Source organism: Orycteropus afer, unplaced genomic scaffold (genome assembly GCF_000298275.1).
Source record: "Orycteropus afer afer isolate SDZICR_OR568_19922 unplaced genomic scaffold, OryAfe1.0 scaffold00066, whole genome shotgun sequence".
Classification (NCBI taxonomy): Eukaryota; Metazoa; Chordata; class Mammalia; order Tubulidentata; family Orycteropodidae; genus Orycteropus; species Orycteropus afer.
The window spans coordinates 1,166,770-1,181,151 of NW_006921653.1; the positions used below are offsets into that span (position 1 = coordinate 1,166,770).

A 14,382-nucleotide genomic window follows, 5' to 3' on the forward strand; every position below is an offset into this window, starting at 1 on the left:
AAAAGTTGGAATTAGAAATACCATTTGACCCAGCCATTCCATTACTAGGTATATATCCTAAAGAAGTGAGAGCCATGACAAGAACAGACATAAGCACATCCATGTTCATCACAACACTATTTACAATAGCAAAAAGATGGAAACAACTGAGGTCTCCATCAACTGAGGAATGGATAACCAAACTATGGTACATACACACAACGGAATACAATACTATGCAACCCTAACGAACAACATAGAATTGGCAAAACACCGCAGAATGTGGATGAACTTGGAGGACATTATGCTGAGTGAAATAAGTCAATCACAGAAGGACAAATATTGTATTAGACCATTATTGCAAAAGTCAAGGAAAGGTTTATATATAGAAGGAAATTTTCTTTGTTAGTTACCAGGTGGGAGGGGAGAGGAGGGAACATTGTTAGATAGGCAGAGATAAGTATTGATTTGGGTGAAGAGAAGGGCAATATACCAAATGTGAGTGATCACATTTGAAGAAGAGGAAGACATAGAGAGGTACACAGAGGTGCAGACAACAAAGATGAACCCTTTAGCACATACAGTACTACGTTGCCAGTAAGGCAAACATGGGTATACGGGTGGATAGATGGGTGGACATGCTGAACTATTAGGTATGTCTATGTAGCAGGGAGTGTACCCAAGACCATATATAGGGTTGGCAGACAATGGTTCTACAAGTGTATTTGTATGTTCTGTACGAATTCCCAGGTGTATAGTAGAGCTGACAAGGGAAAAGTTTGTAGTCACTTCATCACAGTCAGCTACCCAAGAGGGAGCGAGTAGTTGAACCTGTGGGCTTGGGACCATAGTCATAGGGGTCATCAAGCTCAACTGGCATAACATACTGCACAAAAACATTGTTCCACCTCCTACTTTGGTGAGTAGCAACTGGGATCTTAAAAGCCTGCAAGCAGCCATCTAGATGCAGCGATGGGTCTCTCCTCATCCAAAGCAAAGAAGAATGAAGAAAACCAAGGATTCATGGAAACAATTAGTCCAAGCAACTGGTACATCATGCTATCCTCAGCCTATACGACTATGAGACCAGAAAAACTAGATGGTGCATGGCTACCACTGTCAACCACTCAGAGGGGGATCTATGTAAGCGATCCTGGGATAGAGAGGAAGAACAATGTGGAATAAAACTCAAAATCATTTGGGGGGGAAAAAAAAGGGGGGGAGAAGAACTGAGCTTGCTGGTGTGATAGAGCCTGGTGGAACCACTGAGACTATGGCCCCTAGCTGCCCTTCAGGTCTGGAATTGAACCCATGCCTGTGGCTTCCAGCCAAACAAAAGACAGGCATAGGAGTTGAACATTTACCTGAGGTAGATACACTCCTTGGAGAGAACAATCATGGGAGAAAGAAGGGCTGTTTATGCACAGGGAGAGAGCTCAGAAGGCAGGAGTGCACAGAGCAATGGACACAGGGAAAAGGTAACTATCAGAAAGAAGTTGGAGGGGAGCTGTTACATTGTGGTACATTGTAGTCAATGTCATGAGGCAAAGTGTACGTGAACTGCTGTATGGAAAGTGAATTTGCTCTGTAAACTTTCATCTGAATCACAATTTAAAAAAAAAAAAAGAAAGAAAAGAAAATGTATACTCTATACTCTATCCAGGCTAAGGAACTCTGGCATTGCTTTGGTTAAAACACTGGGCAGTTAACCAAAAGGTTTGCAATCTGAATCCACCAACAGCTCCATAGGAGAAAGATGAGGCAGTCTGCTTCTGTAAAGATTTACAGCCTTGGTGACCTTATAGGGCAGTTCTACTCTATCCTATAGGGTCACTATGAGTTGAAATCGACTCAGTGGCAGTAGGTTTGGGTTATCCAGTCTGGCTCTGACCCACTAAAATGAAATTCAAATATTCTCCCCCTTCTAGGACAGTGGTTCTTAACTGGGGGAGATTTTTGCTTTCCTGGGGATATACGGGGAGCTCTGGTGGTGTTGAGCCTAAGGCACTTGATTGCTAACCAGAAGGCTGGAGGTTCAAACCCACCAGCCACTCCTTGGAAGGAAGGTTGGTCAATCTGCTTCCATAGTGATACTGCCTCGGAAACCCAATGAGGAATCGCCATGAGTTGGATCCGACTTGACATCAGGAGGTTTTTTTATTGGTTGGGGGTTAGTTGGGGAGCTCTAGGAGCTCTGGTGGCATAGTGCCTAAGGTATTTGACTGCTAACCAGAAGGCTGCCGGTTTAAACCCACCAGCCAGCCATGCCTCGGAAGAAGAGACAATCTACTTCTGTAGAGATACCTCCTTTGAAACCAAGGAGGGGTCACTATGAGTCAAAATCACCTCGATGGAAGTGAGCTAGTTTGTTTTTTGGGGATATATGGCAATATCTGGAGATAATTTTTGGTTTTCACAAATAGAATATGTTATCAGTATCTCATGGCTAGAGTGGAAACCATGTTAAGCACCCTACAATGCACCAGACAGACCCTCCCCTTTCAAACAATGAATTATTCAGTCCAAAATGTCAGTAACGCAAGGTTGGGAAACCCTGTCCTATGGGATGCACTGCTCATTTGACATCATAAATATTTTTAGGGTAAAATATCTGTAGTTAACATATACATATTTACTAAAAAGAAAGTGGTAAATAGATTATTTAACATGTAATTTGATTCAGTGGAGAGAAGAAAAACTACATCATAAATTATACTGACATGTTAAAAGTAAGATAATGATGCCTCTGAATATGACAATTTGAATGCCATGGGCAGGTGCTCTGCAGATCGATGTATCTTGCCTGATTAAGTGGCCTAAAGTAACATCTCTGGATCCTCAGCCCTTTCCCTGCCCAAAGCAGCTGTCTATGGACAACAGCAAACCATTCATGCATTCTAGATATTAACAATCTGTCAGGAACTGGAGCCTAGGGCAAGCTCTGTTCACCAACAGTTACTTGAGCAGCATCTGATTAAATGTTGCTCCACTGCCCACTGGCTGTGTGGCAGCAGCAGGACAAAGGATGACATGCACAATGAGTATATGGTAAACATGAATTTCTATTCAGAAATAGACAAGTGAAACTTATACAACTTCTCAGTTGTGATAATCAAAAATGTCTTTAGACATTGCCAAATGTCCCCTGGGAAGCAAAATCTCCCCTGGTTGCAAGCCCCTGCCCAAGGAAAAAGGGAATACTTGAATTTCATTTTACTGGGCTGGGGCCAGACGAATAAAGGATATATTTATTTGATTTTTTTTTTAATGCTGTAGTGATTATTGTTGCAATATATACAATATATGATATCCCAGTTGGACTAGCACTCTAATTATCTATTAAAAAGGTAGCAATCAAGCTTTTTAGGCTAGAGGACTAAAAGAGCAGCTTAGAATTTGGAGAAGAGAAGCCAGTGAATATCACTCCTCTTTGCATTATATTGCTATGCATTAACATATATTTCCAGATAATGTATTTTTCATGTTTACTTCAGAAGACTATTGAGATGTTTATAAGTCACTGTATACAATCTATTATAATTATTTAGAAGCAGGGGACAAATTTATAAACTTTTTGGAATGAACAGAAACTTTTATTTCAATTAAATAAGATCAGTGGCCAGTAAAATTCATTTTTGTTATATGCCAAAGGAAAAAAAAATACATATAATCTACAAATGCTTATAATGCAGTGGTTTAGAATAATTTTATTATATAGAAATACAGATCTCATTAACTGGTAACAATCTTTCCTCTGGATGGTTATTGTGTAGAATCATCACATGAATTGATTTTCTGACTTAATTCAGCATAGAAAATTAAAATCTGAAGAATTTTAGGGCACTATCTCCAAGTAAATTCTGTAGCAGCTTTAAAAAATCTGAAACACCATCTATTCAGTAAGCATTATCTCAAATTGTCCCCTCTTAGGATAAGAAGAGCTATTTTCTGAACAGGCAGACAATCGATTAACAATAGCCCTATACTTTGAAACCTGATTCTAAAAGCTACAAAAAGAAAAAGTAATAAAAAGCAACACTCCTCCTATTTTGTAAATTTGTTACATTGCTTTTTCTCAAAGGGCACAATGTTGGAGGTCGGTCACAGCTGGCCTGGAGTGCCTGTAATCGGATTACTAAAGTACTTGAACTGCTCCTCTGTCAGTTCCCCATTCCAAAAGCCTTCCTGCACAGAATTCCACAGAACCTCAAAGGCCGACATTAATGCCAAGGTATTGAGTGCTATCCTATTTTCTCTGAAGTATCCACAAGATAACCTATTCCCTATGTAATTGATGTATTTGATACTAACTACACTTTCATCGTAATGATTTACAGAGATCTTTGCTCCTGTAAAGTGAACCCTGGTAGTGCTGTGGTTAAAGCACTCGGCTATAAGCAAAAGGTCAATGGTTCAAACCCACCAGCCACTTTGTGGGAGACAGCTGAGGCAGTCTGCTTCTATAAAGATTTACAGCCTTGGAAGCCCTATGGGGCAGTTCTGTTTTATTCTATAGGGCATCTGCAAGTCAAAATAATGTGATTTGAGTGGGTTTAGTTTTGAGTTTTGGTTTTGCTCCTGTAAGGCATAAGGAAGGTTGGTTACTGATTGTCTTTTGCCAGTGCACACAGTCAGCAGAGAAAAACAAATTGCAAATTAACAAATTCTAGTGCTATTTATGGAGTAATCACTGGTTCATTGAAAATGAGACATTCTGCTTCCAGTAAGGTAATTAGGCTACATTATAAATGAAAATGTTATTCAATACCACAATATTACCATTGTTAACTATGTGGAAACATGATTATTACTAGTAATTCCCTCCAAAGACTGCTTGCTAGGCATTGTGTTAAGTGCTTTACCTGTGTTTTTATCGTTAATCCTCATAACACAGAGTACGAACTCCATGTGGACGGGTTTTTGTTTTTATTTTGGGGAGTGGGGATATCTATTTAGTTTACTACTGAATCTCAAGCACCTAGAACAATGCCTGGCACACAGTAGGCACTCAATAAATATTTGTTGAATGGATGGTTGAGTGAGTTAATGACTGAATGAATGAGTGACACTCTTATAAACCGAGTATTATTAGCTCATTTTGCAGCTAAGGAAACAGGTTCAGAAAGATTATGTGCCCATAGTGGGAAAAAAAAAAAAAGGTGAATGGAAGACATGAAATTTAGGCACATGTGTATCTGATAGCAAGTGATTGTCAAACTCCCAAAGCAAAAACCAAACCCACTACCATGAAGTCCATTCTGACTTAGTGACAGAATAGAACTGTTCCACAGGGTTTCCAAGGCTGTACATTTACATGGAAGCAGACCATCACATCTTTCTCCCGTGGAGTGGCTGGTGGATTCAAACCAGTAACCTTTCAGTTAGCAGCCAAGTGCTCTAATTACAGCATCACCAGGGTACCTGTTCTGAAACCAGTGATCCTCAATGCCTGCGTCTATTTGAATCACCTGAAGAACTTGTAAAATATTGAAGTTCCATGCCACTTTCTACTCATAAAAATCTCTGGGGAAGGGTCCTAGGTAGAAGTATTTTTTGAAAACTTCTGTGTGATTCTAGTGCCCTATACTATGTGACATCCTCATATTTCAAACAGAAATAGTTTCAGCTTTCTGATTCTATGCAAGTTCTCCCAAAAGAGATATGTGCCCTTATGACCTTCTTTGTACACGATCTTTCCTCCATCTTGATTTGTTTAGTTACTCTTGTCCGGGCCACCTGTTTAATTCCTAATCATGCTTTAAGCTCCAATTCTTCCTCCGAAGTTTTCCCTAATCCACCCCAACCTCAATTAAGAGCAGTTAAACTTCTTCAACCTTCTTTTTCCAATGTAACCCTCTCATCACCCTAATCCCCCATTCATCACTATGTATGTTCACTTGGGAGTTGCTGGGTGGGGCAAACATTAATGAACTCTACTGTTAACAGATAGGTCAGGGGTTTGAGTCCACCCCAAGATGCCTGAGAAGAAAGGCCTGGTAAAAAATCCACAACTAAAAATCCTATAGAACACAGTTCTACACTGACACATATGAGGTCACCATAAATCATAACTACCATGAAGGCAACTGAGTTTTATGTTTACTTGAATAGCTCTTCTACTCTAACTAGACTTCAGGCTCCCGAGGGCATGCTTTTGCCTTGTGCTTTGTTCATCTGGATATACTCAGAAACTGGCATCTATTAATGTCAAAAGTAGGTTTACACACAGAAAGCAATATTCTTTGATGGCTACAATGTACTGTATAAAAATTTGCTTAAAAAACACATTAATAGATTTGGTAGTTGTTTTCTCTGCTGAGAAAAAAAAACTAGTACATGAATTAAGTATTTTGTAGAATAGATTTCTGAAGGTCAAGAAAAGGCATCTAGTGTTATTTCCTCCCTTTACCTCAAAATTTAACATTTATTTTCAGTAGTATGATCATCTGAAAAGTTTGGTTTCTTTTCAATTATTTTTTGTTTTGCAATATTTACACTAATCTTCCTAAGCTTCTATAATTTACCATGTTGCAATGTGGCAAATGTCACAGTAGTTATTTATTAAAACACTATGTGACATGATAACAAAAAGATAATCCCATCAAAAAATAGGCAAAAGACATCAATAGACATTTCACCAAAGATGCCATTCAGGCAGCTAAAAAAACACATGCAGGAATGCTCACAATCATTAGCCATTGGCAAATCAAACCAAACTGACTGCCATAGAGTGGCAACCCTAAAGGACAGAGTAGAAGTGCCCCATAGGGTTTCCAAGGCTGTAAATCTTTACAAAAGCAGACTGCCTCATCTTTCTCCCATGGAGTAGCTAATAGGTTTGAACCACCAACCTTCTGGTTAACAGCCAAATGTTTTAACCACTGGAGCACCTGAGCTCCTTACATTGGCCATTAGAAAGATGCAAATCAAAACTATAATGGGATACTATCTTACCACTCTGAAATTGGTACTTATCAGGAAAAAAAAAAAAAAGGTTTTGATAGATGCTAGGGATGGAAGCAGGAAGGAATGAGAATCACTTAATAAATAGTGTGTTTTTGTTGTTGTTGTTGTTATGTGCCGTCGAGTCGGACCCGACTCATAGCGACACCTCCTTGGGTTTCTGAGGCAGTATCACTACGGAAGCAGATTGCCCCATCTTCCTTCCGAGGAGTGGCTGGTGGGTTTGAACCATCAGCCTTTTGGTTAGCAGTCAAGTGCCTTAGCCACTGAGGAAAAGGCAATGCACAATACGGGGGAAGTCAATATAGCAGGACCATAGTAAATGGAGATAGTGAAAGAGTTATGTAAGAACAAAGGACAACTATGTAAATGCTATAACACAAACAATTCTGCAACAACAGTAATATCAATCAAAAATTTGTGAATGGTTACAGAGGTAGATATATCTATATGGGTATGGAGGGCATAATGGAACACATGCACATGCTTATTTGGTATAGTTATGGGCATCTGTGAAAACATATTTATATGTGCTTCATATAAATTCATACATATGATAGACCACCAAGGGGACACAGTTAGGAAAACTTAGAAATATCAAAACACCTTGTGGGACTGAGTTATTGGGTTTGAAGTCTTGGGAACATCTAGGTCAATTGGCACAACATAGGTCAAAAGCTAATGTTCTTGATTTTAATTTGGTGAGTAATATCTGAGGTCTCAAAATTTTGTAAGCAACAGGCTTTCTAAGATACAACTATCAGTATCAGCCCATCTGGAGCAAAGCTGAGTGAAGGAAACCAGACTCAAGGAAGCAACCAATGCACAGGAATAATGGCCCACACGAACCATAGCCTCCTTGAGCCGGAGACCAAAAAAACTAGATAGCACCCATCTACCATTACTTATCCTGTAACCAGGGACACAATGAAAGGTCTGGGTAGAATGAGAGATAAATGTAGAACAAAATTCATATTCATAAAAAAGATCAGACGTATTAGACTGATAGAAACGCCCAAGACACCCTTTTAACCTTGAGGTTAAATCTTTTAACCTAGAGGTCACCTTCCAGCCAAATAATAGACTGACCTATAAAATAAGCAATAACACCTGTAAGGAATGTGCTCCTTAGAATACTCAACTAAGAATAATCAACTAAATGGGCAGCATTCACTCAAAAGCAAAGATGAGAAGGCAAGGAGGAGCAGGGATTGGAAGGATAGAAATGGAGAAGGCAGGTGAAAATGGGGAGTGTGCTGAAATACTGCAGCCAATGCCATGGAACAATTTGTGTATAATTTGTGTATAAATTGTTGACAGGAAATTTAATTTACTAGGTAAAAATTTCACCTAAAACACAATGTTTTTTTTTTTTTTTAAATCACTATGTGAATAAGTTGCCAATTTTTATAAAATAGAGGGAGTGTATATAAAAATTATAAATAGTATCTGCTGGGATTTATGGAATGCCAAGTTTAAAAGTTAGGTTTGTATAGATTGTATGTGTGTGTGTGTGTGTGTGTATTTATTTGCAGAGGCCAAACTTGCAACCAGTAAAAAAAATAACACATTAAGAAAACTAATAGCATACAATCAAGGTGTGTGAAACCATGTTTCTAGTGAGGCACAACCCTTTGCCAATAGTCTCAGCAAACAATTATTTTAAATATAAATATAGGACCCAAAGCTAAAGGGAGTTATCAATAAATTTACATCTGTTGTGTGTAAGTTTTTTCCCCCCTACGAATAAAGAATATGACTGGAACATACACCAGTTCAAAGCCCTTAAAAACAGTTATCTTCTCTGCTTTAAGAGTCATTTGCTGACTGAACAATTCAAATCATGTCTACTACTTCCTTTATTTTCAGCTTCACTTTATCCTTCAATCAAGTTTTATTGCAACAATAAACAAAGTCACCTCTAGCCCCTATAGTAAAAAGGCATCAGCCAAACATGGCACCATCCTAAAATTCAGGGCCCATTTTCAGACTGCTTCAGGAAATGCCAGCTCCTTGACTGAAACAGGCAATAAGAATGGGAGGATAGATGAAATACAACACAGGGTGACTGACATGGGAACACTTTACCAGAAACACTCTGGAGTGAAGTGGTCTTATCTCAACCACTAGATGGATAAACTGAAAAATAATTTAAGAATGCTAGGTGTTCCTGGAAGTGAGACAAATGATAACTTCAAAACACTCTGCATCTAAATGCCAACAAATGCTGGAACATGTGAAGACAGCATAGCTGAAGTGACAGAAACTCCAAGATTTTAGCTAAAACCAGTAACTTTTAAACTTTTCTATCCCTTGGCTGTCAAAGAGTGAACAAATAAATCTGTCTTGGAAGAAGTACAGCCAGAATTCTCCTTAGAAGTGAGGATGGTGAGACTTCATCTCATGGATTTGTACATGTTATCAAGAGGGACCAGGCCCTGGAGAAGGACATCGAGCAAAAGCAGAGGGTCATCGAAAAAGAGGAAAGCCTTCAACAAGATGGACTGACATAGTGGCTGCAACAACGGGTTCAAAAATGACAATGATTGATTATGAGGATGGTGGACTGGGCAGTGTTTTGTTCTGCTGTACAGAGTCGCTATACGTTGGAAGAGACTTGAGGACACCTAACACCACCACCACCACTAATCCCTAGGCTATCAAATTAATGAAATACATACAGAATTCCACACAACTTTTATGCCGCAAGACAGTTGGCTAGGTGTGTGTGTGTCTGAGAGCAGGTGCTATCAAGATTTATGGATGGACAAGGCTGACTTTTGGGAAAACTGGGAAAGGCCCTATGGCCAGTGTTAGTGGAATCCAAAGCTCATATCCAGCTCTTCACAGCCACTACCTCCTCAGAGCTCTTGATAAGCACTGAAAAGAGCCTGCAATCAACAGAATTTCTGCAACACCTTTCTGGGATGACCTGAAGAAATATATCAGGTGCTTCCTGGTCATAAGATGTAAGATACAGTCTCTTCTTAGATAACTGGGTAGATAATGTGTTAAACTCTTTAGCACTTAAGTAATTTCTCATTACATTACCTTTCTACCACATTGTACATGGCAAAATAATTTTAAAAAGAAATTTTAAAAAAATCCAGAAGGATTATTTTTATTTTATCTAAATGAAAGACAATTAAACACTGTAGGTCTTCCATTTGTTTTCAAGAGTTACATATATATATTTGTTTTTGTTGTTATGTGCTGTGGAGTTGGCCCCAATTCATAGCGACCCCTCCTTGGGTTTCCGAGGCAGTATCTCTACGGAAGTAGATTGCCCAACTTTCCTTCCAAGGAGTGGCTGGTGAGTTTGAACCGCCAGCCTTCTGGTTAGCAGTCAAGTGCGTTAGGCACTATGCTCTATGCTACCAAAGCTTATATACACACACACACACACACACACACACCCCACACATATAGGCTTAGAAAGAAGAGTAGAATTAACCCCAATTGTTTAATAATTTATTATGCTAATTTTAGGAAGTGGATACAAAAATAAATTCAATTACTTATTTTTAGCTACTTAGTTTCTCACTTCATAAAATGGGTGTATTATATATTTAGGCTATAATTAGGATCTTGCAGAGATAACATCTATTTTAAATTCTGCACTATATGTTGAGAAGGTTGAAAAAAATGTAAAGCAATCAATCAAGGACCTGATTTGCTTGATGGTATGTCTCCATTTACTGGGTTTCTAGAGCACATATATTAAAATTTGAATGGCTTGAGTTAAAATGTGGGCCCTGCTATTCACTAGTTGTGTAACTTGGCAAATTACTTAAACTCTCTGAACCTCTGAGTCTTCATTTCTAAAGCTGGGATTGATTACCTACTTCATAGAAGTTGTGAAGATTTAAATACAAGAAGTGCTAAGGGCATTAAATGTTCCTAGAGCATTGTATCTGTCCCTCAAAATGCTAAGTCTTCTTTGTGCTTCTTAATTTGGTACATTTCATTACAACTTAATAACATCTATGAAAACAGGGAACTTTCTTATGACCCCCTGCAATTCCCCAACTCTGCCTAGTATCACATTCTGAATATCTTAAATCTATAGACCCAGCCACTCACAATTTATGAGGAAATGAGAAACCCAAGCTAGGTGATATAGTAACTGTTTTATAGTGCCAACAGAACCCTCCTTCATGCCCTTAGCTGCCTTTGCTACTAGCCAGCTAGAACTTCCCCACCTCTGTCCTATTCAGCCTCTATAGTTGGGCTTGTGTTCTGATTCCTGATTTTGACTCCTTTGGACTCTGGGACAGGTAAACTACATGAAATGTTTTTTTGAGGCTCAGGAAACTCCTTTCTTCACTTGTTTTCTTTGCTCATGAAGCATTTATTCAGCTCTGCTACCTGTCAAGCCCAATATTAGATGCCTCCAAATTTGCCTGGACCTTGCTAGCCCCTTCTCCCCTTCTTGTTCCTCCAACTTCTATTTGGGATATTTTTTCAAACTAGATGGCTCTGCTAGAACTAAAATGCCATCACCTATCTGACTGCAAGTCCCGTCACTGCTCAGACATTCCTAAGACTGGATGTGCTCACAGTATTACCTCCTTTAATATCCCCAACTATCTAGGTTGGACACAGCCATGCTATGCCTTTAGACACTACTGTCCACATTATTGGCAATTCTCTTTGAGTGGTAACCCTTTTTCTTATTAGTCACTTGGCTGCTTTCAGCCCTGTTACAATTCTTATTTGCAGGTCCAGCATTAAGGTTCCAGTAAGCAGCTGGCTATAACCATTCCATTTAATTCTGAATCTCTATGTCATTATCCTTATCAAAACCGGGCTGACTAAAAAAGGATCAAAAAGTCTCAGGTGGGATTTTGAAGTCAAATTTCCTGGATTAAATCCTTTAATCATCATTAAAATCCCAAATGCTTTAAAATTGAATGATTAAAATAAATTCTATACTTATTATATGTCATCTGAATAGAGTATATTTATAGACCATGGGCTCAGGGTGGTTTTAGCAGAAGGGTAATTCCACATTTGGCCACATGAACATAAAGTCTGAATGTACTCACAATGAATAAAAATAAATGCCTTCTCTAAGCAGAGAATTTTCCAACAAAAACACCAGAAAATGTGGTTAGTTTTCTGGTGGCTTCATAAATCTGTGATTTATTGATTTCATAAACAACAAATATTTGTTAGAAGTATTCCAAAAACGTCAGCATAAATGTTGTTTATAGTTTGTACCAGGATTGCACATATGATGACCCTGGAACACCCTTGGGATTAAGACTCAAGGACTAGCTTGGGAATTAGGCCAAGACTTCACAGTGACGAGCTTACTGCCACAACCAGAGCTGTCGTCTTTAATCCTTGAACTGTACTTGTTGATAACCAAAGGTACTCTCAGCCACAGAGAGGGCAGAGCCTGGCAGTAAGTCTGCTTTAAATGTTTAAGCAGAACAAAGTAGCTCATGTCAAGGAGAGCTCTTATATCACAACTAAGGTAGTAGCTACCCCAGGATTTATCAGATCTTTGAAGCTATATGTGAGGGCCAACTGCAAAACCAAACCTCTTGTACTTTATCTGATTTTGGAGAGAATGATAACTAAGCTTACAAAAAAAAAAAAAGGGGGGGGATAATCACGCTATCCAAATAGAGAAGTGTGAAATTAGTAGATGTCACGGGGATAAATTTAAGATGTTATATTTTTAAGTGAGTCTCTAATAATGGGGAAATGTAAGTTTAAAAGAGACACAGAATTTATTACAATATTCTCTCACAATATTCACAGTGTTGATAATTGGTACCACTGCCAATGTAATATGGAGATCCCTCCCACCTCAAAATGCAACCCTCCCTCTTTTTTGGAATGATTGTTGCATTAAGTTCTAAGAGAATAATAATTACATTGAGTTCAAGTGTCACTATATTAGGAAACAAATTAGTATACAGACCCAGGAAAAAGTGGCTCTTCGCATTCCTATGGCCCCATAATATTGCATATAAATTAATGATAAAAATTATTGATAAATATTCTGATCCTTTGAAATTTCAGCATACAGTTAAATATGGGATTATGATATATGGTAGTTAAGGTTATGTGATAATTCTTGTAATCATCAATATGTATTAAAGTCTGCAAATGCAATACTGTGTCAGGGACTCTACTCATAATCATTGTTTTGTCATTGTTTTATGAGTGGCCTGGTTTTGAGTAACTGGGCAGCTGGTGGTAGTTATTCCTCACAATGAGACTGGCAATCAGCTCCATGGTGGGATCTGCCATGAGCAGCTAAGTAGCTGCTTTAGAGATGTAGTCTGCTTCCTGTATATAAGGAGAAGCTTTAGGAATGGCCTGCAGCTTTTGGCACACGTGAATCCTGCACGTAGTCGAGCTGTTATTCAGCAGCTTGTCATGTTTCCTGCTGATCTTGGGACTGTCTCTGGTCTTGAACTAGTGGCCTGCCATGTTGTTTGGTAATATTGGGACTGTACCATTTTATTTGTCGACTTTGGGCTAGTTAGCCTCAACACCCAGCAGCTGCCTGAGTAAAGAGACACCTCTCGCTTCACTGGGCCAGGAGCAAGAGGCAGAGCTGAAATCCAAGGTCAAGGGGCTTTCACCCAGCTCCTAAAGCCTGGCACTTTAAACTCAGACTTCTAGCCTCCAAAAATATAAGAGAATAAACTCCTATTTGTTCAAGCCATCCCATTTGTGGTATTTTCTGTTAGAGCAGCATGAAGTAACCTAAACACTGTATAACAATCAATATTTAAAAAGGCATTTTACAATCTAAATGTAATTATCATATTAATCTCTTAATCTTTATAAATAAATTCCTTTAAATATTATTAGTCATTTTTCACACAGACACCTGAAAAAAATCCAAGTACATATTTGTAACTCAGAATCAAGAGTTACCCACATATATTGCTCAACAAACATTAAGTATCTATGACCACTCACAGTTTATCAAATTTAGCTCCTCTCTTTTAAAAGCCCTTGGAGTTTCTGTTCCTATCTTGTTCTCCTTCAATAAGACTTCCAAGCCTATGATGACATTGATTCACCAATGTCAAAATTTTCCTAGTAATATGACTAAAAGAATTTTACTTGAAGCTTTCAAAGAATAACAAAAGTTCTTTTCCAAGAAAGAAGAGTACAGAAACAGGATTCTTTTCAAGGATGGAGGAATGGGAGAAATTTTCTGAAAACAAAAGACTACATATACTGATTTTATTTTGAATGGTAGCCTGAAAATGCACATTAACTATATTAATGACTTTGATGACCATTTTGACAAAGGTAAGTTTAACAACTTTAAACTATTAGACTTAATTTGATGAGAATATTAGGGAAGGGGGAAATGCTATAATGTAAATTTCCACATGATTTAGCCAGAAGATGAATAACTTCTCAGTGGGAAAATTGTTCTAGAGTTTGATTGATACTTAATTT

The 14,382-nt window shown here is 38.4% G+C and overlaps 1 protein-coding gene across 1 annotated transcript in view; it reads right to left on the reverse strand.

The window, feature by feature from the left end:
* LOC103196417 (muscleblind-like protein 1) overlaps positions 1-14,382 on the reverse strand; it is a 169,566-nt gene that overhangs the window by 39,160 nt on the left and 116,024 nt on the right. The window lies entirely within an intron of this gene.